Consider the following 27853-nt stretch of genomic DNA (forward strand, 5'->3'; position numbering starts at 1 on the left):
AACGAGGTCTTTCAAGAAACCTCCCGTCAGGTCAAGTAATGACAATTCTCTGGGAATGGGGCTTTGAAGGAGCTCCAATCTTGTTCTGCCCCTTCCAGTGGCTTCCAGGCTGCTAGTGTTCACCATGATTGGGGGCAGTTGGTTTTCAAGGCTACTGTAGAGCTGGAGAAAGGGGGATGGAAACAAAGCAAGTTAAAACTCTACAAAGTTTTCTGTTTTTGCTGAGATTCAGCCATTTTCCTAGAATAAATGTTCTAGGCTGCTGCAAGCCTGTGGTTAATTTTCAGCTGTGCAAAAGTTTATCCTATTTTTGCCAGTGTTCTCATTGCTCTTAGAAGAAAATTTCAGAGGTTCTTACTCTGCTGTCATTGTTGACATCCTTTGCATTTGACTTGGGAAACTTTCAACTCAACATTTATACTTATTAATTTTCTACTTTTTATTTTTTAAATTTCAGTATTTACATTTATTTCCTCTGATATTACTAATAATGCTCCTCTTTAAAATTTTCATTTTATACTATTCACTATTTTCTTCAGTGTTGGTTGAATTTGGTACCTCTTATTGTAGTAATTTTTCTCAAATGACGAATTAATCTAGGTTATTAGTTAATATTTATAGTTGGAAGTTTCAATTAAACAGTTTTTCCTCCGAGTGGATGAGAATCTCTGTTCACCTGTTGTTAAATGCAGGTTCTAGTTATATACATCCACTTCTAGTGCCCATGAAAGAAGGGTGAAGGAAATATGCAGTCAGGCAGGATCTGCAGGTAACTTGCTATCTGGATATGAGTCCTTGTCTCTTCTGAACATCATATAAATTATTAGGGCTATATCTGGTCTCTTATGCCAGGCCTTTGACTTCAGAGAGAGTAGCTATCCGAGTTTTATATCCTGGAAAGAAATAGTGGAGTTGGAAACTCACTTTGCTTTTTGCTTCCTCTGCCTTTGTAATAGCGGTCTATAGTTGTTGCTTCAGTCTATTCTTGCTTCTTTCTCTAACCTCAAAATTCATTCATTTGTTTATAAAATACTTACTTAGTGTCTACTATACATCAGACACAAGTTTAGGCACTGAGAATTTAGTAACAAATGAAGTCTCCAGCCTCAAGGAAACTTATATTCTAATGGGAAGATAAACAAATATATAAGGTAATATTTCATAAGTAACAAGAACTATGAAAAATAAAACAAAGTAAAGAACAGAGAGTGACTACAGGCAAGCTATTTTAGATAAGGTGGTATTTCTGAGGTGGTAACATTTCATCAGAGATCTGAATAATGGAAAGGAAGAGCTATAAGAAGATGTGAAGGAGGGCTTTCGGAGGAAATAACAAGTGTGAAGAAACTGAAAGGGTAATATCTAGGCATGTTTGAGAAACAGCAAAAAGGCCAAAGTTAGCAAGTGAATGGGGAGTAGAAAATGAGGCCTGAGAAGCAGGCAAAAGGGCCAGATCACCAACCCTGTGACATACAATACAAAGTTTAGGAAACAATGGGCACTTTAAAAAGCAAGAGAATGAAATGATTTGATTTATATACACTAAATACTACGTGGAAATAGACTCTAAGAAAATATATGCCCTCTCCAGGCAGATTATTCAATGCATTTGGAAAGCACTTCTCTGGACTTTATCCAGGGGACAAACACCAGATGATCAAAATTGAGAGCAAAGGCCAGGAAACTGATGAATGCTCCAGGCACTCTTCCATTCTTCATATTTGTTTACTTAGAGTCTAGTACATTTCTGAAACTTCTACTTTCAGCTGTGATTTCCACTTTCTCCTTTGATCCAATCTCAGTTTCTTATCTCTCAAAAATTCACTAAAATCTTATCAGCTGATGGCAACTATTTTTTACTTACTACCTTTTAAAAAACATCTAACAAACCTACTAACATATTTACCTAAAAGTCCTTTGTACTCAAGAGTATGCTGAAGTAGACAAATACCCACCGGACCTACATTTAGCTGAACCCCCATAGGCTCTTTTTTAGACTGACTTTAAGAGAACCTTTTAGCTCTCATAATTCAGGCATCAGCACAAATCACATTTCTGTGGCCACAAAAATGCAACCAACTACATCTTCCCTGCTGGACTTTCTGCAGACAGGCAAAAGCCATCACCATGCTGGTCAACTCCTTCCATAAATAAACAGCCCAGCCAACTGACTGTGGTAAAGTTGATAAATTCTTCCAGTTTCTTTATTTGGGAGGCATGACTGATAACATATCATGGTACTGTCAGCTGTAGGAGTATTTATAGTAACTTTACACTAAACAGAACACTATCAGAACTTACTGAGAAAGAATATTTAAAAATACACTTAGGGTGTACCAAATTCTTAATAGGGAAAATACTGTATTAGAAATAGATTCTCTAAGTAAAGTTGTTTTTACAATTTCTAATATTACTTCTTGGAAAATCATCCCTTCAAATTGTCTATAAACAACCTTTTAATAAAAATTAATGCAAACTTTTCCCCACAAACTTTCATTAAATAGGAAAATGTGTTCCACAGGAAAAATTCCAAAACCACAGTAAAAAGAGTTGAGAAAAAATGAGTTAATCTGCATTAGATGTGTCAAAGTGACCTCAATAATGATCCAACAGTTCTACTGCATTCCTTCCAACCCTCCTTAGATGGACCTCTGTTTAGTTTTTAGTAACTTGTCAGTCAGTCACACAGCATAAGAATTTCTCTAATGTGTGGAGATCCAGGCTCCACAGAACTCACGACCTCCAAAAATTTATCTTCATCCTCCTTTAATCTGTGAAATTAACATTTCTACAAGAATCACAATATTTTCTGTAGGTGCTGTGGCCTGACACATGGTATACTTCAATATGAATATTCTAGAAATGTGTTGCTTCAGTGATATAATTCTATATATTTGTATATCAATTAGCTCTCCAGTAACCTGGATAAAATTTACTATATACTATATTAACAGAATGAAAGTCTTTTGAAATGTGTCTTTTTTGTGTGTTTTTAAAGCTTTTATTGATTTATTTTTAGAAAGAGGGAAAAAGAGGAGAGAAACATCAATGTATGGTTGCCTCTCATCTGTCCCCAACTGGGGACCCGGCCAACAACCCAGGCATGTGCCCTGACTGGGAACCAAACCAGCGACTCTTTGGTTCATAGGCCAGCACTCAATCCACTGAGCCATACCAGCCAAGGCTGAAATGTGTCTTAAGCTGTCAGAAGAACTGTAAAATCTCGGTTTAATTCTTTTGTTTTATTTCTTCAAAATTATTTACTCCTTCAAAAATCCATCAGCCATAATTTCAGTGCTGTCATTTCAGCACAGATAGTAAAGAATAGTGAAGTGAATTTTAACACTTATTTTTTAAAAGATTTTATTTATTTATTTATTTTTAGAGAGGGAAGGGAGGGAGAAAGAGAGAGAGAGAGAGAAACATCAATGTGCAGTTGCTGGGGGCTGTGGCCTGCAACCTAGGCATGTGCCCTGACTAGGAATCGAACCTGCGATGCTTTGGTTCGCAGCCTGCGCTCAATCCACTGAGCTACGCCAGCCAGGGCAACACTTATTTTTTATTTAACACCTTTTTTTAACACTTGTTATTGAGTTGGCCAAAAAGTTTGTTTTTTTTTCCCATAAGATGGCTCTAGTGGCACTTAGTTGTCTTTAATCTCATTTGAAACAATTTTGTTAGATTGTATTGTGACAACTGTCATATAGTGTGCATTTAAAAAAATATCAAAATTGGTAAATTTTTCTGTAAACATTTAAATATTGAAGATGGAAAAACACATTTTTCAGCATATTATGCTTTATTATTTCAAGAAAGGTAACTGAAATACACAAAAAAGGTTTGTGCAGTATATGGAGAAGGTGCTGTGACTGATCAAACGTGTCAAAAGTGGTTTGTGAAGTTTCATGCTAAAGATTTCTTGCTGGATGATGCTCTATGTTTGGGTAGAATAGTTGAAGTTGACGATGATCAAATCGAGATATTAATTGGAACAATCAATGTTATACCACACCGGAGATAGCTCACATACTCAAAATATCCAAATCAATAAAGTTATTGTTGAAAATGAAAAATGTGTCTTAAAAAAACCACATGAACTTTTTGGCCTACCCAGTATTTCAACTAATTCATCTCTGTAAGAGGTAAGTTTGGCAAGCTTGGAGCATTAACTCTGGAGCCACACTACTCAGGGTCAAATGAGTAAAGTGAGAACTTAGACAAGTTATTTTACTTTCCTGGGCCTTAGGTGCTTCACATTAAAATGGGAATAATAACAGTGTCTTTTTCATAAGCTTGTCATCATAAGATTTAAATTAGTATCTGTAAACCTTAGAATAGTGCCTGACACACAGTACACATGACATAACTATTTGTTAAAGAAAAACAAAACAGCCCTGGCTGGGTGGCTCAGTGGATTGAGTTCAGGCCTGCAAACCAAAGGGTTGCTGGTTCAATTCCCAGTCAGGGCACATGCCTGGGTTGTGGGCCAGGTCTCGAGTTGGAGGTATGCAAGAGGCAACTGACAGATGTTATCTCTCACACACTGATGTTTTTCTCCCTCTCTTCCCCCCTCCCTTCCCTTCTCTCTGAAAGTAAGTAAAATCTTTAAAACTAAATAAATAAATAAATAAATATCTTAGACATAAGATAGACTCAGGAAAGAAATCGGGTCTTAAATAAAAATCAATTCAGCCCTGGCTGGTATAGCTCAGTGGATTGAGCATGGGCTGCGAACCAAAGGGTCGCCAGTTCAATTCCCAGTCAAAGCACATGCCTGGGTTGCAGGCCAGGTCCCCAGTGGGGTCCGTGTGAGAGGCAACCACACATTGATGTTGCTCTCTCTCTTTCTCTTTCCCTTCCCCTCTCTCTAAAAATAAAAAAATAAAATCTAAAAAAATAAAATCAATTCATTAATTTCCCAGCTTCCAGCCGAGGTGGAGGTAGATAATGCTTCGCTTCCTCACACAACCAAAAGAAGGATAACAACCAATTTAAAAACAAAAAACAACCAGAACTGCCGGAAAATCAAACGATACGAAAGTCCCACAACCAAGGAATGACAGAAGAAACATTCATCCAGACTGATAGGAGGGGTGGAGACAGGCGGTGGGTTGGAGAGGATGTTCGGCAAGGTGGTAGCTGGTGGACCGGCAATCCCACATTTGTGTGTGGATAAGCAGGGAGAAACAACTGGGGAGCGAGACAGACCCCACAACCCAGGGTTCCAGCACAGGAAACTAAACCCTCAAAATCTCTGGCTATAAAAACCTGTGGAGGTTGTGGCGGAGGGAGAAACTTCTAGTCGTACAGAAGAGTCCATTGGAGGGATCCATAGGATCCTACAATATACACAAGCTAACCCACCTAGGAATCAGCACAGGGCAACATCTAAAAGGGCACAATCTGCTTGAGGGAAGTGGGAGAAGTGACTAAAAGCAGGGAAAGAGCCAAGCACGTGGCATTGTTCTCTCTCTGATCCTTCCACCACATACAGCTAAGTGGATTGCCCTGCCCTAATGAAACCAAAGGCTCTACCCCTTACAACGTAACAGGTGTCCTGAGACAAAGAAATATGGCCAAATGAAAGAATGGATAAAAACTCCAGAAAAAGAACTAAGAGACGAGGAGCTAGACAACCTATCAGATACAGAGTGCAAAACACTGGTAATCAGGATGTTCACAAAAATGATTGAGTATGGCCACAAAAATAAAGGAAAACATAAAGGCTATACAAAGTGAAATAAAGCAAAATAGGGAACCAACAGTAAAGGGAAGGCAACCAGGACTCAAATGAACAATTTGAAACAAAAGGAAGAAGTAAACATTCGACCAGAACAGAATGAAGAAACAAGAATTCAAAAAAATGAGGAGAGGCTTAGGAATCCCTGGGATAACTTTAAACTTTTAAACCTCTGAATCATAGGGGTATCAGAAATAGAAGAGGAAGAGCAAGAGCTAGAAAACTTATTTGAAAAAATAATGAAAGAAAACTTCCCCAATCTGGCAAAGGAAACAGACACGCAAGTCCAGGAAGCTCAGAGAGTCCCAAAGAAGTTGGACCCAAGGAAGCATACACCAAAACACATCATGATTACATGACCCAAGATTAAAGATAAGGAAAGATTATCTTAAAGGCAGCAAGAGAAAAGGAGACAGTTACCTACAAAGGAGTTCTCATAAGACTATGAGCTGATTTCTCAAAAGAAACCTTGCAGGCAAGACAGGGCTGGAAATAAGTATTCAGTCATTAAAAGCAAGGACCTACATCCAAGATGACTCTATCCAGCAAAGCTATCATATAGAGTGGAAGGGCAGATAAAGTACTTCCCAGATAAGGTCAAGTTAAAGGAGTTCATCATCACCAAGCCCTCATTATATGAAATATTAAGGGAACTTAGCTAAGAAAAAGAAGATCAAATCAAAACTATGAACAGTAAAATGACAACAAACTCACAACTATCAATATTTGAGCCTAAAAAACAAACAAACAAAAAAAAACTAAGCAAATAACTAGAACAGGAACAGAATCACAGAAATGGAAGTCATATGGAGGGTTATCAACGGGGGGAAGGGAGGAGAAGAATGGGGGAAAAGGTACAGGGAATAAGAAGCATAAATGGTAGGTACAAAAATAGACAGGGGGAGTTTAAGAATAGTATAGGAAATGGAGAAGCCAAAGAACTTACATGTACAACCCATGGACATAAACTAAGGGTGGAGGGGGGGGACGCTGGAGAGAGGAGGGTACGGGGTGGAGGGGGAGAAAAGGGAGGAAAAAAAAGGGACAACTGTAATAGCACAATCAATAAAATATACTTAAAAATTAATCATTAACTAGTTCCTCATAGTTTTTCAAAGGGCAAAATATTAAAATTATTAAGGGTAAGTTCCAAATAATAAGAAAGTCCTATATGAAATCAAACCAGTTGGTTTGATCAAACCAGTTGGTTTGACGCTCTTTTTCACTTGGCATTTATTCCAAATACTCTACACAAGAACTTTCCCTACAAGTCCTCAAAGAAAGTTCTGACTTTCTGGACACTACAACACTGACTGTCAATCACATCTGGGTTGCAAACATGCAGAACTCATCATGTACATCCAAATACTTTCAGGAGATCCAACTGTGAGTTTTGAGCTATTAATAGCTAACATTTATGGAATGTTTCTTTGTGGGGCAGGCACTGTCCTGAGTAGTTTACTTATATCAACTGATGTAATTCTCTCAATAAGCCTATAAGATAGGCAGTATTTATTATCATCACCATTTCACAGATAAGAAAACTAAAGTTCGGAGGGTAACTTTTTCAAGGCTTTATACCTACTGCAGGGATGTCAAACTCATTTTCACCAGGGGCCACATCAGCCTCAAGGTTGCCTTCAAAGGGCCAAAATAACTTTAGGACTGTATAAATGTAACTACTCCTTAACTGTTAGGGAGTTGAAATTACATTTGGCCCTTTGAAGGCAACTGCAAGGTAAGTCACCAACCTGGCTGGACCTTAAGCCTAGGCATCCTAGCTTCAAAGCCTGAAGTCTTAAACAGCAGCTACATTCATCAGTATGGAACATCCCCAAAAGGACAGATGATTTTAAAAATACTGATTAAGCTAAAATGTATGCCATGACATGCTACAGTCACCAACAGCCCGACTTCACAAGCTGAGTAATAAGAAGATACTATGAAGGCAAGTTTTCTTCTTTATCCTTTCTCATTCTCCTCCAGGGCCTCCCAAGTAAATATGAGTTAATATAATTGAAATGCTTTAAGTAGTGCCTGGCACACAGTAAGTACTCATTAAGTATTAAGTAGTAAAAACAGTAGACTATGCCTACTAACCCTGCCTCACTCTAATCGCTACCATATATAGGAACTGTTGATACCCCCACCATCTTTTCCCCTTTTGGCATTACAGGTAATCGGTTAATAAATGTGTTCAGTCCATTGTAAAAAACCTAAATGACTCTTCAATCTGTTACTTTCACCTGATCATAATGCAGTCCTCACTTCTCTTCTTGACTTACACAGACTGGATTGGGGCCAGAAGAAAGTAGAATAAAAGTTATAAAGCAGCTTTGTAACTTTTTGACTAGTTGCCAAAAGCAGAAGCAAAGTTTGTGAAAAGCAACTTAATCTACCAAAACTTTGACTGTTAGATGGAAACTAGCAAATAATTCTAACAAGAGAAGCTCTGCATTATGACCAAGCATTTTCAACCGCATGATTCTTTATTATTGCAGTTTTAAAAGTGATGTGACTAGACACAGTAAAGAACAGAGATGAAAGCAACAATAATCGGAGCAATAGGGTCTCCCCTCTCTCAACTGTTCTGCACAGTTATGTAGGTTAAAAGCTCAACAAAATCAAGATATATTTCAGAGGAAGAAACTAGCAAACCTAAACATTTTCAGTTCAAAAAGACAATACTGGAAAATCATCTAGCAGTCACTACAATTTTTCAAACTGCAGGCACAACATTAATGGGTTATATGGGTTTCGTGGAGACCAACAGTTTGTTTTGAATGAAATACAAGAAAACAAAATTGAATAGAAAAATATTACAATGCATCCCTAGTAGTAAAACAATTGTTTCATGAAACTTGTTTCAATGTTAAATATTAATATGTACATATATGTGTATAAATACTGGGTAATAAGGAAAATGCATCTCATAGCGGGTTGTGATCAAAAAAGTTTAAAACCACTGTACAAGAACATAAAAAATTGGCCAGTCAAAAAGGAGGAAAATATTTACTTCAAACTACATATGAAAAAACATTCACAGTTTTTGGTGGCTCTCTAAATTATAGTTCTTTAAATGCAAGATTCTGAAAAAGAACAAACAAAAAGGAAATCATCGGGGTAAAAATCAACAGTTTAACCGAGTTATCCAAATAAATAATTTCACAAAATGTGAGGTACCAAAACTAAAAAATATATACTAACGAGAGACAAACAGAAAGGAGGGAAAGCTAAGACTTTCAGTTCACCTAGCTAGTAAATGCCACATCAATACGAGGTGACCTATTCCCTTAGCAAAACCTCTCATTCTCAGTCTCAAGAACACTTATTCATCGGTGTTACCTAATCACTGCTTCCTAATCTATAGCAAAAACCTGGTGAAAAGGAAAGGTAGATTTGTAAAATTCAGTGATTACTAGGGTATTACTTTTTATATGACACATGTACTATTTTTTAATCCTAAAATATTCTCTAAATTCTGAAATATTCCAAGAAAAAAAAAATCACATACACATTTTGGATTACGTGTCAGTAAAAACAGTGAGATGAAAATCAATCTAATAGAAAAAAAATTAACATCATTGTGCTAAATTAAAATTGCCTCTTATTTTGAAAAAATGGAGGAACAACAGGTGAATCTGACCTAAATCTTTTTCAACTACTATGGAAACTAAAGAATAAAGTTCAATTCCACCTAAGTGCTAATCATTCTAATTTATCCCCACAGTAACAGTGCTGATACTACCAACAAACTACTAATTTTCCGAAATTCAGTAAGTGCCACATTATTAAATTTCAGGTGAAAGGAAACTACAGAAATTTTAGGAGATAAACTGATTATCAAATCCACATATAAAAAGAGTTGCTTTTGAAACAAAATAAATGTTTAAATCAAAGTAAAGTACATTCTAAATACCAACAAGTAAATTATTACAGCAAAATTTAATTTTTCAGCTCCATAAAATACTTTTCCCACCAAAGGAAGGGGAGCATGACAAAAACTACTGTAAGAAAAACTGTATTTAATTAATGTCTGAATTAATAAGGGAAGTTAATATCTAAGAATTAAAGTAAGTAGTATCCCTAACCAAGTGTCACTTTTTACCAAAAATAATTAGTTTCTTTCTGTTAACCAGAATCTATAATTCTCAACTGTTTGCAAAATACTTACAAAATAACATCGTACCATATCTGAGTCCCAGACTCTTGCATTAAGCTGCATTTTGACTAATATAAAATCACCTCCTCCCTTAGAGGTGCAACAATTTTTTAAAATTTGAAAACAATAAAAGCATAAAAGAGTATTAAGATGACGAATAATGTTCTAAATGACTGTTTTCATTTTTTAATTTAAAAAAGAATCGGTTTGTGAAAGTTCTACCCTTTTCTAAAAGAAAAATAAAAACACCAAATTAAATATATTACCCTAAACATGATAGTCCTAAAGAGATTAATGTACTTAATTTTGCACAAATTTCCAAAGTTGGAAACAAGAATGGAAGGCAGAAATTTCAGTTTTAGTCTTTTTTTAATATTTTAAAGTTGTTAAATTCATATTTGAAACATTAAGATTTTAGAGTTTAAAACTATTACATATTCAATATTCTACACTCAAAGAAAGGAAAAAAAACTAATGTCAAGGGTTTAGACATTTTAGTAATATAGAATATATTTTATTTATACCACCTGTTCTCCAGAAAAATGTAAACGTAATTAGCTTCCACAAGATTTTTTTAAGAGGGAAGGATCTGGTCCTGTTCTGCTTTCTTAATATACAACTTTTACTATCTAAGAAATATAAGTAGTAGCCCTGGCTGGTGTGGCTCAGAGGACTGAGTGCCAGCCTGCAAACCAAAGGGTTGTAGGTTCGATTCCCAGTCAGGGCACATGCCTGGGTTGTGGGCCAGGTCCCTGGTTGGGGACACAGGAGAGGCAACCACACACTGATGTTTCTCTCCCTCTCTTTCTCCCTCCCTTCCCCTCTGTGTAAAAACAAGAAAAAAAGAAATGTAAGTAGTAAAGGGTAGTAATTTGCCCTAAGCCACTGTTAATAAAAAGACCAGGTAACCCCACCCACCCCAAGATTCCCCACCAGAAGCAGTATTCTTTTGTGTTTCAGAGAAATTGAATTTCTTCCTTAACCTAAAAAGGAGGAATCACTAAATCAGTAGAACCCAGTACAAAAAGGTCATGAACTCTGGAGACAGAAAGACTAAATTCAAAATCCAGCTCTCCTGATAACTAGCTTTGTTACTTTGGGAAAGTTATATGACTTCTGTCCCCTCATTTTCTCATTTGCAAAATGCAGGTAAGAACAGTATTTTTTTAGGGTCATAAGGATTAAAGAGTTAATATACGTAAACCACTTAGAACAGTTTCTGGCACATCCTAAGTGCTATGTAAAGTTGGCTTTTATTTTTACTGTTTACCATTACAGATTTTTACAGTTTAGTTGTGAAAAAGTTTCCTAAATGAAAATTATTTAATGGTACCTATAAAGAACATTTCATATTAAGCTGTGATGCAAAGTAACACAAGAACCTTAAACTCAAATCATGAGAAATCATTGTTTTGAAAACAACAGAAAATCATAAAATCTAGCTTAAAAATCATGTATCATTGTCACTCATAAGAAGCAACACTTTCTTAGAGTTAAACCTTTTTGAATTCTAATTATGTTATCTCCTTTTTTTGCTACACCCTGAAGATGTAGGACTGACATTTACACTTAAATACTGAATTTGGTTTCATTTGTACATATCTGAATTAAACCATTTACACTAATTTACTAATTTACACTAATGTCACTTACTTCATGTGAATAGCCTATTTATGTATTTTAATTCCTCATAGTAGATATCTAAATGAAATATGCTGAAAGAAATGTATTACAAAAATTACTGCTATTTTCTAGGGTGAATAAAAAGAAACCCCACTAGTACAAGTATCAACCAAGGTAACAGGTTAAAGTGCATCCATCACAATCTGTAGTAACATCTTTAAGATATTAAATACTGACTGTCTTGGGTTGATCTGTTGACTTACAATAAGTCAGCACTATTTATACTTTTTCTTTTCTGATTTAAAATACTACTATATATTGGGTAAGATGGAGGAATAGGTGGACGCACCATACCTACTCGCACAACCAAGATTAGAACAACAATAATTTACATACAGAATAACACCCAGAACTGACAGAGGATTTATCTGAATGGAAGTCAGACAGCCAAGAAGTTGAAGTAGACCCATATATCCAGACTGGTAGGAGAAGACAAGCCGGGCAGGCGCGGGGCGGGCGCTGGGCGGCAGCGGGCGGAGGTCGGGGAAAATTTGGCGCGAAATTGGTGCAACAGCCATCTGGGGCGCAAGAACGCCGCGGTGATCCCTGAGTACGCAAGCTGCGGCTGGCGGACCCAGTGAGGCGGCGATTGTGGACCAGGGCAGAGCTCGCAGCCCAGGATCCCAGAGAAGGGTCTGAGCCCAGGAGAACGGAACTACCGCCATTGTTCCCTCCTGTCGCCACTCCCGCCCCCGCCCCCGCCCCCACCCCCACATTTAACGTCACAATCTAGCGACTGGGGTGCCCAGCCCCGGTGAACACCTAAGGCTCCACCCCCCACCATAACAAGAGCGACCAGACCAGAGGGAAAAAAAAAAAAAGGAGAGACAGGGAAAGATATGTTTCCAACAGAGCAGATCAGTCCCCCAGGACTCATCCTTTTGAGTCACCAAGAAATAGCCAATCTATCAGATGCACAGTTCAAAACACTGGTGATCAGAAAGCTCACAGAATTGGTTGACTTTGGGCACAATTTAGATGAAAGGATACAGGTTACCATAAAAGAGATGCAGGAAGATACGCGGAGGAGACCCAATAGTGAAAAGAAGGAATCTGAGTCTCAAAACAATACAGTGGACCAGAAGGAAGATAGAATCAACCAAGCAGGAAAGCATGACGAAATAAGAATTCAAAACATCGAGGAGAAGCTTAAGAGCATCCAGGACACCTTTAAACATTCCAATATCCAAATTATAGGGGTACCAGAATCAGAAGGGGAAAAGCAACAAATTGAGCACGTATTTGAACAAATAATAAAGGAGAACTTCCCCAATCTGGCAAAGGGAACAGTCTTCCAAGAAATCCAAGAAGCTCAGAGAGCCCCAAAGAAGTTGGACCCAAGAAGAAACACACCAAGGCACATCATAATTACATTAGCCAAGGTAAAAACGAAGGAGAGAATCCTAGAAGCAGCAAGAGATAAGGGAACAGTAACCTACAAAGGAATTCCCATCAGACTATCAGCTGATTTCTCCAAAGAGACCTTACAGGCAAGAAGGGGCTGGAAAGAAATATTCCAAGTCATGAAAGACAAGGACCTACATCCCAGATTGCTCTATCCAGCAAAGCTCTCATTTAGAATGGGAGGGCAGATAAAGTGCTTTTCAGATAAGGTCAAGTTAAAGGAGTTCATCATCACCAAGCCCTTATTTTATGAAATGCTAAAGGGACTTATCTAAGAAAAGAAGATAAAGAAAAGACATGTATAGTAAAAGGACAGCAAACTCACAATCATTAACAACCATACCTAAAGCAAAACCAAAAGAAACTAAGTAAACAACTAGAACAGGAACAGAACCACAGAAATGGAGGGCACATGAAGGGTTAGCAGCAGGGGGGTTGGAAGAGGAGAGAGGGGGAAAAGGTATAGAGAATAAGTAGCATAGAATGTAGGTTGAAAACAGATAGGGGGAGGGCAAGAATAGTACGGGAAATGTAGAAGCTAAAGAACTCATAAGTATGACACATGGACATGAACTAAAGGGGGGGAACGTGGGTGGGAGAGGGGGTACTGGGTGGAGGGGAGAGAAGGGGGGAAATGGGACAACTGTAGTAGCATAATCAATAAAATATATTAAAAAAATACTACTATATATTTAAAAGGGGAACACAATGAAGACAAATTTTATTAAGCCCATAATTCAAATATCTGTTTTTTAATGTAAGTAACAGAGAAAGTACCCTATTTCTACATTTAATAATTAGATATCCCAGGGCTTAGGTTTATGGGCCAAATAAAAATATCAACATGATGATGTGGCTGCTGTAGCATTGTATGTTATGTTCTGTCAATAAAACTATCAATAAGTCAGTTTATGGCTTAAGCCACATATTCTGTACAAGAACGTGCATTGTACTTTTAAGTTAATCAGCAGATAGAACGCCCACCTTATTGCCACTTTACTATAAATATAACAACTTGATCTCTTGGTATAAACCAATTAAGTGAATGTATGGAAGAATAAACTATTCCTAATGTTCTTAAATATATTTCAAAATATTTCTAGGTTGAACTAATTTAAAAAATTATTCCTCCATTTAAATCACACATAAATTAAAATATCCTGTTTTCATATGCAGAACAAAAAATCTTTTAGACAATCTACCAAAAAAGAAGTTCCATGAGCCTTTATCTGTAAGCAAAACAAATTGTATGGAGCCATGAAGTGGTTTTGGCAGATGACAGAAACTCATACCAAAAGATAACAATGGTAAACACATGGAAGAGATGTAATTTGTTTCTTAAATTTTTAAAACCCTGTTATCCTTAAAACATATCCTAATCTCAAGGATAAAAATCAAAACATGTAAAACAAAATACACAAGTAAAATGGCAAAAAGTAACAACAAAAAATAAACCAAATCAAAACAAAAAAAACTGGTAGACATAAAATATGCAAAAATACATTTTAAACTCTCAGGATTATAAACAAAGATTTTGCCTAACTAAAGTAGAAATTTCTATAGAAAGCTGACAGTAAGTCCTCTCCTGAGCTTTAAAAACATACAGCTTGTCCTCAAATAACACTGTTTTGTTCTAACGTTGATGAGATGCACAGGAACTTAACTCTTGTTTATATTAACTAATCTATAGTAAAACTGGTTTCATTACATGTTGTTTCACTTAAGTCATTGGCAGAACCTACCAATGACAAGTGAGAACTTACTGTACATACTAAGCTGTCTCTAGTAATATTTTTGGTTTTCATTTGGCAGCTAGGTAAGAGGTACAGGCTTTCAGGTAATTAGAAAGTAACAGTGTTCTGTATGAGGACCAGGAGCATGAACACAACCGTTCCAATGAGACTACAGGATGTTTGTTTCATGTAGGGGCTTTCATGCAAAATGTATACCATAATAGGCAGAAGTGATTTTAAAAGAGGAAGAGACTCCCTAAAATTTCTAACTTCTGCATAAGTTTCTTTCTAAAGTCCTTTTAACTTAAAAATCTGTCATAGATGTATTACCCTAAAACTTTCATTCTGATAACGTTAACGTATAGAAATAAACCACTAAATACTATATTGTGCTCACAAGCCTACAGCTTTGATAAAACTAAAACCCACTTCCTGTCTTCTTTATTTGTGATTATATATATATATATCTATATATATAGATATATATATGACTTTGGATAAATCATCACCAATCCTTTAAGCCCTGATTTCCTTATTTGTAAAATGAAGGAGTAAGTCTGAACTCTATAGTTTCCTCCAGCTGTAAACTCTAGAAATCTATCTAGGTTCAGACTTAGAAATGCTCAAGAAATAAAAAGTTTAGAAATGAAAAAGGCTGAGCCCTGACTGGTGTGGCTCAGTGGCTTGGGCATCATCCTCCAAGCTGAAAGGTCACCAGTTCAATTCCCGGTCAGGGCATGTGCCTGGGTTGCAGGCCAAGAGGCACAGGAGAGGTAAAAGATGGATGTTTCTCTCACACATGGATGTTTCTTGCCCTCTCTTCTTCCCTCCTTTCCCCTCTCCCTAAATAAATAAATACGTAAAATCTTTCTAAAGAAAAAGAAAAAGGTTGGAAGAGGGCTTTGCATCAAACCAAATACAGATCTATCTATGGAGTGCCCATGCAAAAAGAAAAAGAAGGGAAAAAATCCACAAACCTGGAGGTAAAGAGGCAGTTAGACAGAGACAGTCCATATTCATTGGGGTTAGTTTTTAAGGAAGGGAAACATTGAGGCCACGCTGAACAGAAGCTAGAGATGCCAGTATAGATGCTGGGAAGAAGTACTGCTCTGGAGCTTTCAAAGGGGCTTCCTTCAGCAGTTAGGTCCTGAAAGCCAACAAGGGTCCTTTCCTGTGGCTTCTATGGCTACAGGGGGACTAATATGGCTAAGCTCCAAAGTCCTTTGCTAAAAATAGATGAAGGAACCAGCCCAATTTTGGAATAAGCCATGGTCTATGCTATGTTCACATACGTATCATGTAATGATATAACTCATTAAAGAGAAGCACGTGCTAAAAGCTGTATTTATTCTGTTCACCGAAGTACTAAATTTTAGAACACAATTTATATAATTATAGAAACTGATCACACAAAAACATTCGCAGTCAAATGTAGACACACCATAAAGATCGGAAAAACAAAAATAAAAGTTAACCAACCCTATATCTCAAAATATGCCTCAGATCACAAAATTTGGGAAACAGGACACTAACCATTATTAACACCAATCCCTTCATTTCAGAGAAATTTAAGAAATTTTAGTCTCAAAATGAGAAAAATATGGTTTTAAGACTAAGGCAGAAAAGGTAAAGAAAAATAAAAGAAGAATACTGCAAGAAATAAAGTACTGTAATGTCTGGCTTATGAAGAAACCAGAGGAAAAACAGAAAGTTGTCAATACAGTAAAAATGAAGAAACAACGTATAAGAGGCAAGGATAAAGATACATGTGCCCACTGAGTTCAACTAAAGAAAACGTACTTTGAAATGACTATAGTGAACTCTTCAGCAGAAAACGTTTCCGGTTTTTGCACACTAAGACTTTTGGCAATAAACTTAAAAACCTGGGGGTTAATAATCTCTCAAGAAACTCTGTCCTCTGTCACAGCAACTGTCCGTAAGTAAAGAATATGCAGAAAAATGCTTATCATCCCAGAACCTCGCATTTTTGCCTTAGGCATGCACTTCTCCATTCTTGGGAAATCGAGAACGCCAAAATGATAGGACTCTCTCAAGATCTGTCAATTACCAAGATCACTGAAGTCCAATCGTTCGTAGTTCCGCATGCCTGCCACCTGCTATCCCATTCTAGGGAGAGCCCCCAAAACTGTGTTCCAGCAAGGCACTGGGAACGCCTTTGCTGTTCCCTAGCTACGGAAGCTACCGGAGCTCAGTCCAACCCAGAGCCTCCAGGCAAAACCTCCCCTAGGCCGGATAAATCTGCCCCGATCCAGGATTTGGCACAGCCCTCTGCTAGCTAAGAAAAGGCGGGAGAACCCCAGGCGAAGCACAGATGTCACCCACTAGTCCCGGGAGGGGTCAAAAAGTGAGGAAAGTTGGAGGGCAAGTCCCAGGGACCCTATTTCACAGTGGAAGATGACCACAAAGAGGCCACGGGCCGTCCAGCTGGGTGAAAGAACAGCGAGATCCCGGGAGCAGCAGTCGGGGAGGAGAGGTGCTCAAGTGAGAGGAAGGGGGAAATCGAGAGGCAGTGGCGGACGGAAGCGCTGAGGCAGAAAAGACAAGAAGCCGGGGCTTGTATGAAGCGGGCGAGGCTGAGCAAAAGCAACGAGGCGAAAGGTGCGAGAAGCGAGAAAGGCTAAGTTTAAGTGAACTAGGCGAGGCCAGCGTGAGGCAAAGGGCTGAAGTGAGGGAAGCAGAGCCAAGAGAACCCACACCCACAGCGATCAGGACTGAATTCCTGACCCGTCTCCCTACCGACTGTACTCCCCTGGCCTCACTCAGACCCTGTCGGCAGCAGAGAACTCACCCGAAGGCTGCAGGGGCCCCACAGCCGGACATGGGGACCGGTCCAGACCCACAGAAGAACCAAGCGGGTGGAGGAAACCGCGGCGTTAGCGCGACCCGGATGCGCATCCCTAGGAACCGGAAGTCACAGTCCAGGGTCACCTCACAATCCACACTTCGTTCCACCAGAAGCCCCTGGGCGCATGTGTCAGGACAAATGGGGCGGGGCCCTCCTCATTTTTTCTACTCCGGCGAGCCCCGCCCCTGGTTACACCTCCCTGGCATCAGCTCTCATTTTTCTAGAAGGTCTTTTCAATCCGTGCTTTTCTATAGCGAACGCAAGGAGAAATGCCTTTGTAGGATTTTTAAAAGCCGTGGACGAATGGGTGGGAAGTTTTGGAAGACACGTGTGGGGGAAGGCTAGTCCAAGGTGATGTTTTTATCCCTAATATTAGTTTATAACTAATATTGTATTTAGCTTACAATTAACTTGTGTCATGCACATTATTTTATGTAATTATTTTGTCATAAAAATTTTGAATTCTTTATTAACTTGAACTACCTCAATATGGGTTGAAGTCAGGGTTTGTGGAGGCCTGAAATTTATTCAGTTTGGGGGCCCTCTTTAAGAAAATTCAAAATTCAAAATTTTTTTAAACTTCCATTAACACAAGATCCAGAAAAATTACACAATACTAACTAACTGCTTGATATGCTTCTAAAATACGTGTTTTGTGTAAATTTTTTGGCTGTAGTCTTGGATCACCTCTTCCTATGACAATTGACTAAGTGATAATCATTTATGTACTAAGATCTTTGACTCCTCACTCTCACCCCACATTCATCAGCAAGTTCGCAGGATCTGCATTCAAAATCTGTCCAGAGTCAGAACGTTTACCGCCTCAGTAAATGTGTTAGCTGTTTGCCCTTTCCTACCCTTGCTCTCCCACAATAAATTAACACATCAGCGGGCTTCAGTTAAAACCTTGATCAGGTCATGTTGCTCCTGCCCGGGTTCCTATTTCAAAATGAAAACTAAAATTCTTACATTGACTTACCCTCAAGGACCTTCAAGATTTGACACCACCCCCCTTCCTGGCACAACTAGCTTCATCTCCTACTCTCTCCATTATCCCTCTACTCAAGGAACATTGGTCTGTTTGCTTTTCCTCAAACCTGAACATAGACTCAGGGCCTTTGTGTTTGCTGATCCTTCTGCCTAGAATGCTGTTCCCCCAGATAATAGCAATACTGTCAATTTCTATCAATTGCAATACTACAATGGGGAAATAGCAATAGAATGCTGTTCTCCCATTCACCCTGTCACCTCCTTTACCTCTTTGTTCAAATGTCACCCTCTTAATGAGACCTTCCCTGACATTATATTTCAGGGGTGTCAAACTCATTTTCACTGAGGGCCACAGCAGCCTTGCGGTTGCCTTCAAAGGGCCGAAATAATTTTAGGACTGTATAAATGAAACTACTCCTTAACTGCTAAAGAGTTGAAATTACATTTGGCCCTTTGAAGGCAACCACAAGGCTGATGTGGCACCTGGTGAAAATGAGTTTGACACCCCTGCTATATATTTTTCCCTGACTATGTTTAAAATTGAAGCACCATTCTCCCTGCACATCTTAATGCAATCCCCCACTTAATTTTTATGTTATAACATATACTCCACTTGTTTAATGTCTCTCTCCCCACACCCACACATACTAGAATGTAAGCTCCCTGAGAGCACATATGTTTGTTTTGTTCGTGGATATATCTCAGCACTACAACAAAGCCTGACACATTGTAGGCATCCAATAAATATTTGTTAAATGAAAGGATAAATTGCTCATGAACTTTGTTATTGGTGATCTGAAACCACACAAGCTGAGCCACCAGCTCCACCAGGGGGTGCCCACGTGTAACCAATGTGGTATCCCCAGAAGTTACTCCTACAGCATACAAATACTGTTAATTCTAAAACAGAGCTACAGGAAGGCACACAAATTCCTCTCCAGAGCAGAGTGTTGTATCTACTAGTGATTAAAAAAAAAACGTCCGGTGTCCTCACAGTCCCTTGAGAATAAAGTTCAAGCTTCCTGCTATGCTCCACAAATCCCTTATTGACCTGCCCTTCCTAACTCTGATGTCATGCCCAACTTTCTTTTCTCTCAGGTACTGAGCCCTAGCCATTCTCTTACTTCCTGTACAAACCAAGGTTTCTTGCTTCAGGACCTAAACACATACTATTCACACTCTCTCTCAAACACTTCCAAAACTTCTAACTGGTTCCTTCTGCTATTCTCAGTTAAATTTCATCTCTGAAGGCTTCATACAGGCCTCTCACTATCTTGTCTTCTACCTAAAGGACCTCCTGCACCTCCTTCCCATACCTTATCTTTTCTTCACAGTCCCCACCACTATCTGATTGCTTTGCTTATTTGTCACCAGAAATAAGCTCCATGGGGGTCTTTGTCCCATGGAATTCAGCAATGAACATTGCTTGTTCATTGCTGAATTCTCAACCAGCACTAGAATGGTTGCCATATAGTAGATGCTCGATAAACAAAGTAAATAATTACTAATATGTATTGAAGCTTTGCTTTGTGTCACTGGCTGTATGTAGTAAATACATAAGAGCTTGTTTTTTTTTTTAGCTCTTTTAAACACCTTGGGAAGTATTAAGATTATCTCCATTTTACAGTGCAGGAAAATGAGTCAGGGATAGATTAAGAACTTTCTTGAGGCCACACAACTAGCAAGAAGCAAACCTAGGACTTGATCAAGTGTGTATGACTTCAGAGCCCATGATTTTAACTATTGGGCTATGTTCCTCTCAAATTATAGGGAGAGCAATAGGTTGCCAAATATGAATTCATTTACTTCCTAATTTTTTTCTCTGATGTCACACAATTATGATTACTGTCATGGTCAGGAGGAGTGGAGATGTTTGTTGTTGTTGTTTTTCTACACTACCAGTGACAGATATAAAGAAATATGACAAAAAATATGGCTTTATTCAAGCAGGGTTATAGGTACTCATACTTAGATTATTTGCTGTAGATCTGAAATACTTCATTCAAATTTTAACATAAAGAAAAGGCTATACTCTTAAAAATTATAGCAAGATCTTTCTTAAAAAAGCCAAAATACAGATCAAAACAAAAGTCTAGTTACACTGAAAGTATCTAAAAATAAAGCCTGTGAATTATACGTTTCCATTTTTTCAAAAGATTTTATTTATTTATTTTTAGAGAGAGGGGAAGGGAGGGAGAAAGAGAGGGAGAGAAACATGTGTTGCCCTTCACACTCTGACCAGGTCCAAACCTGCTACCCAGGCGTGTGCCGTGACAGGGAATTGATCTGGCAACCTTTTGCTTTTCGCAATGACACCCAACCGAGCCACACCAGTCAGGGCTGTCTGTTTCCGTTTAAAAAATAATAATAACGAAAGTATGATCAATGTTTTCCAACAGTTATCCTTTTAAACTCTCCTAATTGACATATCTGAAGTACATTGGTCTGGGCTTTATTCCTGTTGTTGTTCTCTATTGTACCTAACACGGTCTTATTATATGCACGACTGCTGAAACTCTAGAAGCAATCTATAGTTGGTAGGATTGTAAAATGTTTCCACCGCTATGGAAAACAGTTTCTCAAAAAAATTCAAACTAGACCTAATACTCTGCAGCCTTTATCCTGTCATCAGGCACAGCATACACACAGGTCAAGGGTCATTATTAACAAGAATGAACATAAATTCTATCTCATGTAATCTCAATTTCAAATCTGGAGAGCCTTTTTTTCTTAAAGATTTACTTATACTCTTGTTTTTTCATACAGCCACGTTTTTATTCATTAGACTCTTTTGCAGGCGTCTTTAAAGCCCCTAGTCTGACAAGTAGGAGTTGTGTTGACTTGAACTGGGTGATAGCATCCCAGTAAATGCAGGGCAGTCGCTGTGATGTGTAACAAGGACCTGAAGGAGTGAAAGCACCTCTGTCAGCTCCTTCCTATTTCCTGGCTCCAACTGTTTGCTTCTGGATAATTAATTAACTTTTTAATCAGTCACAGCACCTTCTCCATACACTATGCCAATCTTTTTTTGCATTTCAGTTGCATTTTTACCTTTCTTGAAAGAATAAAACATAATATGCTGAAAATGTGGCCTATTTCCTTCCATCTTCAATATTAAAATAGGTACACAAAAATTCATCAACTATTTAAAGATTTTTTTAAAGATTTTATTTATTTATTTTTAGAGAGGGAAGGGAGGGAGAAAGAGAGAGAGAGAAACATCAATGTGCAGTTGCTGGGGGCCTTGGCCTGCAACCCAGGCATGTGCCTTGACTGGGAATCGAATCTATGATGTTTTGGTTCGCAGCTTGCACTCAATCCACTGAGCTACACCAGCCAGGAAAATTCACCAATTTTGATAAAAGTTTTTTAAAACGTATGCTGACATGACAGCTGTCATAATACAATCTAACAAAATTGTTTTGAATTAAGTTGAAGACAACTAAGTGCTACTAGTAGAGCCATCTTATGGAAAAAACCAAATGAACTTTTTGTCCAACCCCATATAAATGGGACATTTTCTGCATCCTTACACAGCCAACTTTGTATTCACTAAGACCTCACTTGAGGACATGTTTTGGTTATGTGTTGCTATGTAACAAACTACCCCCAAATTCAGTGGCTTAAAACAACCATTGTAGTATATCTCACAACTTTTCAGTCAGTGATTTGGCCAGGACTCAGCTGGGTGATTTCTCTCTTCCATATACAATCAACCAGGGTCACTTGGTAGAATACTAACTGGCAGCTAAGCTAGGCTGCAGGGTCCAACATAGCCTTCTCATGTGCCTGGCACAGCCTTCTCATGGGCCTTGATGGGAATGGCAGGGAAGACTGGGTTCAGCCGCCCATCTCCCCCTGTTGTCTCAAAGCCTCTCCACATGGTCTCTCTGTCAGGGTAGTTGAACATTTTACATGGCAGCTCAGGCTCCATAGACAGGTCTTGGAAGCTGCCATTCTCTTAAGGCAAGTCTGGAAAGTGACACAACATCATTGCCATCCCGGTCAACTGATCAAAGCCACCATAGAGCTTACCTAGATTCAAGGGAGACAACACAGACCCCGGCGGTTGTCAGAGTACCTTAGACCTATTGCCACTACTGTTACCTGTCTGATTTCACCAAGGAGTTCCTGAGGAAACATTCATTTTGATGTATCTCAACCTATTTATTTAGCAACTGAAATAAGCCAAATATGAAAGGACAAATATTGTTATGTTTCCACTTGATGAGGTACCTAAAATAGGAAAATTCAGAGAGATAGAAAGGAAAAGAGATGTTACCAGGAGGTGGGAGAAAGAGAAATATGGAGTTGTTTATTGGTACAGAGTCACTATTTGGGATGATGGAAAAAGTTCTAGCAACAGATAATAGTGATGGTTGTACAACATGCCAACATACTGAATGCCAATGTACTGGACTCCAATGTATTGCACGCCAGTGTGCTGAATTATATACTTCAAGAATGCTTAAAATGGCAAATTTTTTTTAATATATTTTATTGATTATGCTTTTACAGTTGTCCCATTTCCCCCCCTCTCTCCCCTCCACCCTGTACCCCCCTCCCACCCACATTTCCCCCTTTAGTACATGTCCATGTGTCATATTTATGAGTTCTTTAGTTTCTACATTTCCTGTACTATTCTTGCCCTCCCCCTATCTATTTTCAACCTAAATTCTATGCTACTTATTCTCTATACCTTTTCCCTCTCTCTCCTCCTCCCACCCCCTGCTGCTAACCCTCCATGTGCCCTCCATTTCTGTGGTTCTGTTCCTGTTCTAATTGTTTACTTAGTTTCTTTTGGTTTTGCTTTAGGTGTGGTTGTTCATATTTGTGAGTTTGCTGTCCTTTTACTATACATGTCTTTTCTTTATCTTCTTTTCTTAGATAAGTCCCTTTAGCATTTCATAAAATAAGGGCTTGGTGATGATGAACTCCTTTAACTTGACCTTATCTGAGAAGCACTTTATCTGCCCTTCCATTCTAAATGAGAGCTTTTCTGGATAGAGCAATCTGGGATGTAGGTCCTTGTCTTTCATGACTTGGAATATTTCTTTCCAGCCCCTTCTTGCCTGTAAGGTCTCTTTGGAGAAATCAGCTGACAGTCTGATGGGAACTCCTTTGTAGGTTACTGTCCCCTTACCTCTTGCTGCCTCTAGGATTCTCTCCTTTGTTTTTACCTTGGCTAATGTAATTATGATGTGCCTTGGTGTGTTTCTTCTTGGGTCCAACTTCTTTGGGGCTCTCTGAGCTTCTTGGATTTCTTGGAAGACTGTTCCCTTTGCCAGATTGGGGAAGTTCTCCTTTATTATTTGTTCAAATACGTGCTCAATCTGTTGCTTTTCCCCTTCCGATTCTGGTACCCCTATAATCCGGATATTGGAATGTTTAAAGGTGTCTTGGATGCTCTTAATCTTTTCCTCAATTTTTTGAATTCTTATTTCATCATGCTTTCCTACTTGGTTGATTCTATCTTCCTTCTGGTCCACTGTATTGTTTTGAGACTCATATTCCTTCCTTTCACTAATGGCTCTCCTCCGCGTGTCTTCCTGCATCTGTTTTATGGTAATCTGCATTCTTTCATCTAAATTTCGTCCAAAATCCACCAGTTCCGTGAGCTTTCTGATCACCAGTGTTTTGAAATGCGCATCTGATAGATTGGCTAATTCTTGGTGACTCAAAAGGATGAGTCCTGGGGGACTGATCTGCTCTGGTGAAAACATGGTTTTTGGTTTTTTTTACCCCCCCCCCCCCCCCGTCTCTCCTTTTTTTTTTTCCCCCGGTCTGGTTGCTCTTGTTACTGTGGGGGGCGGAGCCTTAGGTGCTCACCTGGGCTGGGCACCCCGTCGCTAGGTTGTGACGTTATACGTGGGGGCGGGGCGGGAGCGGGAGCGGGGCGGGAGAAAACAATGGCGGTAGTTCCGTTCCCCTGGACTCAGACCCTTGTCTGGGCTTCCGGGCCGCAAGTTCTGCCCTGGTCCACAATCGCTGCCCCTCTGGGTCTGCCAGCCGCAGCTTGCGTACTCAGGGATCACCGCTGCCTTCTTACGCGCCCGATGGCTTTTGCGCCGATTTCGCGCCAAACCTTCCCCCGACCTCCGCGTGCCGCTGGCCCGAGCCAGCCCCGCGTCCGCCGGCTCGTCTTCTCCTACCAGTCCGGATGAACGCGTCTACTTCAACCTCTTGGCTGCCTGACTTCCATTCAGATAAATCCTCTGCCGGATCTGGGTGTTATTCTGATAGTAAATTATTGTTGTAAATTATTGGTTTTCTAATCTTGGTTGTACGAGGAGGTACGGTGCGTCCACCTATTCCTCCATCTTGCCGGAAGTCGCAAATTTTATGTTATGTATATTTTTTCACAATAAAACATCTGTAAACAAAAAGCCATGCAATGGAAGCAATGTAAAATTTTCTACAAAACAACTAGCCTGAATCTTCAAAATGTCAATGTCATTAAAAAACTTAAAATTTAGCCCTGGCTGGCATAGCTCAGTGGATTGAGCGCGGGCTGGGAACCAAAGTGTCCCAGGTTCGATTCCCAGCCAGGGTACATTCCTGGGTTGCAGGCCATAACCCCCAGCAACTGCACATTGATGTTTCTCTTTCTCTCTCCCTCCCTCTCTCTCTCTCTCTCTCTCTTTCTCTCCCTCCCTTCCCTCCCTAAAAATAAATAAATAAAATCTTAAAAAAAAAAAAACTTAAAATTTTAGGGGAATTAAAAGAGAATAACAAGACCCAACAACCAAGTGCAATGAATGATCTTTGATTCAATCTTGATTTGACCAAAAAAAATCTATAAAACAAATTCTTTTTTTTGTATAAAGGTCCAATTTTATTTTTAATTACAATTTATAAAATAAATTTTATTTTGAAACAAAATTACAATTAACATTTCCTTGACAAAATATTACTTTACATTGGTAGTGAAAACTACTTTTACCAGATATATACTGGATACGTAAATCATGGAAATTCAGTATTGGAAAATATTATTTCAAACATTTAATACACAGTACTTACATGTTGGTATAAACGTTAGTTTTGTTTGTGTATTTTTTTCATGTGAAAAATCAGTATTAATGGAGTATAGATGTACACATTTTGGAATTCTCTATGTAATTGTGGTAGCTATAATAAAATTGTATATATTGGAAAACTCATTAAATTAAATACATACTTGAATAATAATGGTGGGCTGAATCGCATACAACTTACACCTTAATTAAGCTGTTTTTAAAAATCTTATGATTCTTATGAAGGGTTTAATGGTAATTTATTCATACCAACAAATACTAGATGCCATAAATATGAAAATCTTTTGAATGAAACAGAAATTTACCAAGTACCACTTAATTTTCTTTTTATATGATAAAGAAAATAGTTGTCACACCTACTACACCTATGGGAAAGTTCAAGTGTGATTGTGCCTATTCTAATGGCTTATTATTGTGAATACTTCATAGTCTTTTTTTTATAAAACAAACTAAGCTGATTTAAGGTTGATGATGAGACTGTCATCTGTGAATATCTTTACTTCATTATTTTTCATATTCTTTGTGACAGCAACCTCAGTTTATATTATAGCATTCACTTGCACTTTGTCCATTGAGTTGCCTTTATTTATCTTGAAAACTGTTTTTATTTGTCCCAATGTATACCTGCAGGAAGGCTTTGTCTCAGGTTTGTTGGGATGTATAAAATACATTCTTGTCTCAGTTGAGGAAAGTGGAACATAAACTCACTATTAGGAGATATTATGGAATATTTATTAACTTTCCTAGATGTGACAATGGTATTGCAGTTAAGTAGGAGAGTATTGTTATCTTTGGGAAATTCCTGAAATATTTAAAAGGTAAAGGCCATAATGTCCTTACCTGTCAAATAGTTCATCAAATTAAAAAATGCACAGAGAAATTAAAGCACATTTAGCAAAATATTAGCAATTGTTGAATTTAGCCCTGGCTGGTGTGGCTCAGTGGACTGAGTACTGGCCTCCAAACCAAAGGCTCACTGATTTGATTCCCAGTCAGGGCACGTGCCTGCGTTGTGGACCAGGTCCCCAGCTGGGGGCACTTGAGGGGCAACCACACATTGATGTTTCCCTGCTTCTCCTTCTCCCTCCCTTCTGCTCTATCTAAAAATAAATAAATAAAATATTTTTTAGAAAAAAGCAATTGTTGAATTTAAATGAAGGGCATATATGTATTCATTGTTTTATTCTTTTGACCATTCTGCATATTTGAGAACACTTGAACATTTCAGAATCTTGATATTTCAACACAAGACAATATTCATAGAAGACACCTGCTGTTTGTGCTCACCCAGCATATGTATGTGTCGCCTGGTAACGGACTTCCATTTATCTTCTGGGCATTACTCTCCCCCAGAGTATGCTCCCTTATGATGAATTTCAATCAAGGTGCCCTCTCCTTCACTGAAAAAGATGGGTAGATGCACAACCCAAGTCAGGTCAATCAAAGCTCCCTTGGAAGAATTTTACCTTGGGTAAATTAACACAAGGCACATCCGACAGTGCTTGGAGAGACTGCTCATCACTTCCTGCTACCCAGATCCCTGGAGCTACTTCATGAGCTTTTTCTGAGTCCTGATGTTTAGCTTTTTGTTCAGTGAGCTCTGTCATCTCTCCAATCACATATCTTTGCTATTGTCGTCATTAACACCATAGCTAGTCAGTGATGTTTTTTTGTTTTGTTTTATTTATTTATTTATTTTTAAATATATTTTATTATGCTATTACAGTTGTCCCATTTCCCCCCTTCTCTCCCCTCCACCCTGTACCCCCCTCCCACCCACATTTCCCCCTTTAGTTCATGTCCATGTGTCATACTTATGAGTTCTTTAGTTTCTACATTTCCCGTACTATTCTTGCCCTCCCCCTATCTATTTTCAACCTACATTCTATGCTATTTATTCTCTATACCTTTTCCCCCCTCTCCTCCTCCCACTCCCCTGTTGCTGACCCTCCATGTGGCCTCCATTTCTGTGGTTCTGTTCCTGTTCTAGTTGTTTACTTAGTTTCTTTTGGTTTTGCTTTAGGTGTGGTTGTTCATATTTGTGAGTTTGCTGTCCTTTTACTATACATGTCTTTTCTTTATCTTCTTTTCTTAGATAAGTCCCTTTAGCATTTCATAAAATAAGGGCTTGGTGATGATGAACTCCTTTAACCTGACCTTATCTGAGAAGCACTTTATCTGCCCTTCCATTCTAAATGAGAGCTTTGCTGGATAGAGTAATCTGGGATGTAGGTCCTT

The 27853-nt window shown here is 38.6% G+C and overlaps 1 protein-coding gene across 2 annotated transcripts in view; it reads right to left on the bottom strand.

The window, feature by feature from the left end:
* EYA3 (EYA transcriptional coactivator and phosphatase 3) overlaps positions 1 to 17649 on the bottom strand; it is a 92707-nt gene extending 75058 nt beyond the window's left edge. For both annotated transcript variants that reach the window (XM_028511937.2, XM_028511936.2), the window contains exon 1: positions 17532 to 17649. The gene's annotated coding sequence lies outside the window, so the exon portion shown is untranslated. The remainder of the gene's footprint in view (positions 1 to 17531) is intronic.
* Between the last annotated feature and the right edge of the window lie 10204 nt (positions 17650 to 27853).

This window comes from Phyllostomus discolor, chromosome 5 (genome assembly GCF_004126475.2).
Source record: "Phyllostomus discolor isolate MPI-MPIP mPhyDis1 chromosome 5, mPhyDis1.pri.v3, whole genome shotgun sequence".
In the NCBI taxonomy this organism is placed as follows: Eukaryota; Metazoa; Chordata; class Mammalia; order Chiroptera; family Phyllostomidae; genus Phyllostomus; species Phyllostomus discolor.